This window comes from Colobus angolensis, unplaced genomic scaffold, assembly GCF_000951035.1.
Source record: "Colobus angolensis palliatus isolate OR3802 unplaced genomic scaffold, Cang.pa_1.0 Scaffold114, whole genome shotgun sequence".
NCBI classification, from domain to species: Eukaryota; Metazoa; Chordata; class Mammalia; order Primates; family Cercopithecidae; genus Colobus; species Colobus angolensis.
The window spans coordinates 2744793-2748312 of NW_012112475.1; positions in this window are offsets into that span (position 1 = coordinate 2744793).

A 3520-nucleotide genomic window follows, 5' to 3' on the forward strand; every position below is an offset into this window, starting at 1 on the left:
AATGTGTGAGAGTGTCTGTTTCCTCACACCTACACCCACATAGTGAGTGATCACACTTTTCCAAACTTTGCCAGTCTCTTAATTGGAAAATGGTTGCTCGGTGTTAATTTGCATTTATCTTTTGAGTGAGGTTAAACATCTTGTCACACGTTTTAGAGTCATTTGTATTTTCTGTGAACTGTCTGTATAAATAATTTGCCTATTTTTCTATTAGGTTGTTGGTCTTATTTACTTGTAGGTCTTTACACATCAAACGCACTACCCCTTTGTCCGCATGATAGACTTTGATTTTTTTTTTTTTTTTGAGGAGAACAGGCTGCTTTTAGATATAAATGAGAAGTTTCTGCAGATCGCATCATTTTCTGCACATTGCTGCAGGGCTGCCCAATGGCTGAGGCATTGGGAATACTGTGTAGGGCTGTTAAAGGTGATGTTAGAAGCCGGGGGGTGGGCCCTGGGGACGGCAGGCCGGGAGTAGGGGGACAAGGAGGTGGATATTAGCTCTTGCATTGGATGGAAGGGGCTACCACAGGAGGCAGTGAACTCCCCAAGGTAGGAAGTGGGCAGAACAGGCTGGCCTGGCTTTAAGACCCCTCTGCCCCTGCTCTCAAATACCTGAGGATAAGCAACAAATCAAGTAGGAGGACCCACCAAGATGGCCATCAATTTCTGGCCATTTAGGCCTGATTGGGTGGTTACTGTATCTGGAAGCTCCTAGTAACATTATTTAATAGTAATATAAACTCCTAGAATGTAAACTCCAAGAGGCCAGGGTTTAAATGCTAAATAAATGGTTGTGGAATGAATGAATGAATGAATGAATGAATGAATGAATGAATTTGGTCAAAGAATGTGAGGGGCTACTATTTCTGGGTGGGGGTGGGGGTAGGCAGAGTTCTCTTTCTCTCCCTTCCTCTTTGAACCTACTCTCCCCTCTTCCTTCCTCTTACCCCAGCTCAGTCAGGTCTCTCTCTCATGTGGTCCTGGTTCCAGCCTCCTCCCCACGTCGCTGCTTCCAGACGCTCCTCTGTTTTCCTATTGATCCTCCTCTCCAGCAGCTTGATTCGCTTCAAAAAATGCAGGTTCCCTGGCTTGTTCCCAGGCAGGGCACTGTGGTTCACGCCTGTAATCTCAGCACTTTGGGAGGCTCAGGCAGGTGGATCCCTTGAGCTCAGAAGTTCAAGATCATCCTGGGCAACATAAAGAGAGCCCGTCTTTACAAAAAATTTTAGAAATACCCAGGTGTCGTGGTGCACACCTGTAATCCGGATACTTTTTTTTTTTTTTTTTTTGAGACGGAGTCTTGCTCTGTCGCCCAGGCTGGAGTGCAGTGGCCGGATCCCAGCTCACTGCAAGCTCCACCTCCCGGGTCCACGCCATTCTCCTCCCTCAGCCTCCCGAGCAGCCGGGACCACAGGCGCCCGCCACCTCGCCCAGCTAGTCTCTTGTATTTTTTTTTAGTAGAGACGGGGTTTCACCGTGTTAGCCAGGATGGTCTCGATCTCCTGACCTCGTGATCCGCCGGTGTCAGCCTCCCAAAGTGCTGGGATTACAGGCTTGAGCCACCGCGCCCGGCCAATCCCGCTACTTTGAAGGCTGAGGTGGGAGAATGGCTTGAGCCCAGGAGCTGGAGGCTGCAGTGAGCTACCATTGTTGTTCCACTGCACTCCAGCTGGGTGACAGAGTGAGAACCCGCCTCAAACAATGTTGTCAATAACAGCAATGACAACAACAACAAACATTAGATCGCCTCCCATTGCCTGCGCTTCCTAGCTTGCCCTTCAAGGGGCTTCTAATCTACCCACTTCTCTGGTTTCCTCTCCTGCAACTCCTACCCACCCACCTTGTCTCCCACCTCACACACTCCGTGTTCCTCCAGCAATCACAACGGTCACCGATTGAGCCCTTTCTACATGTACTTTTACGTGAAATATCTTGTTTAAGACTCACAACAATCTATGGGATCTACGAGGGTGAGGCTATCATCAACCCCACTTTACAGATGAGGAAACCAAGACCCAGGGACATTTTAGGGGCTTTCCAAAGGTCACCCGACAAGCAGATGGCAGAGTTCGGATTCAAAACTCTGCGACCCTCTGGCCAGGGAGCCTAAGTGCTGCACCAGTGCTAACCAGTTGCCGGTCCTGGGTGTGCCATGCTCCTTCAAGCTCCCCTGCCTTTGCTTGTGCTGGGTACTCATCTGGAGGGCTCTCCCTTCTATTGTCCATCCACCAAAACATTGTCTTGCAAGCTCTCGCTCATGGGTCACTTCCCCTGTGAAACCTTTTCCAGCTTCGCCAGAAAGAGCTGGTGTCTCACGCTTTGACTTTACAATTGAGAACTTTGTGCTGTGATTATCTGGGGACTGTCTTCCCCATCAGTGTGCCCCCGAGTGGGCAGACTGTGCTGTATCTCCCTCTAGTGTCTTGTGCAATGCCTGGCACAGAGCAAGTGCCCTCTAAATGCTTGGCAGCTGAATGGCAGTGGCCCCGGGACTCCTTCTCCTTAGCACAGAGTTGGGAAGGACTGCTGGGAGCTGCCAGTGGAAGTGGAGAGTGGATAGGAAGTTTCAGGGCCTCGCCTTGGGAGAAGCGTCCATCTAGGGGCAGCTGGAGATAATTTTACCACTCACCTTTGGGCCAAGACCATCCCCAGGGGATCCAGCTGGTGGGGAAGTTCTATACTTGCACTACCCCCAGGAGTCCTTGGGAACCAACTATCCCACCCCTAGGGGGGTTTCCCCTCTTGTGATGTCAGGAACTGAACCAAGAAGGGAAGCAATTCTTGGCAGGGTCTCTAGATGCTACAGGAGGAAGTGTGGCCAGAGTCTCCATACTCAGTGCCTGGCTTGCCCCAGCCAGTGCCCTTTGGACCCCAGGAACTAAGGGGTTACATGGCTTTGGTAAGAAGGTAGTTCCGGAGTGGGTGGGGACTTCCTTGGGGTGTGAGGGAAATTGCCCCATCCCCGGAGCTGTGGGGTAAGAACTGTCTGTCCCAGTGCCTCTCAGCAGCCCTGTCACTGTGCTCTGGCTAGGACTTTGGGCAGTTTCTGAGCTTTTCTTGCAAAGCCCCAAGGCCTTTCAGAGGTACTCCTATATCTTTGGCCCCTGTCCCTACCCAGCCAACTTTTGCCTCTCCTGCTGCCTCGCTCAGGAACTTACTAGGGCTCCCTGTAGCCCCAGGTCCAAATGCCTCAGGCTACAGCCACTACATCCCAAAGTCTCAGAGACAGGACAGTAGAGAAGCTAGGGGCATGGGCTCTGGGTTAGCCAGACGAGTCCAAAGCCCACCTCACTGTGTGACTTTGGGGTATTCACTTTACCTCTTGAACTCCAGTTCCTTCATCCTGAAAATGAAAAGAAATAAAATCGACAACCTCAAAATTAAGGAATTTGCTCAATAGGACAAGTTTATCCAATGGAAGCCATCACAAATCAGTTGTTCTCAGAGTGGTCCCTGGACCATCAGCATCACCTGGGTACTTATTAGAAATGCAAATTAGGCCGGGCGCGGTGGCTCA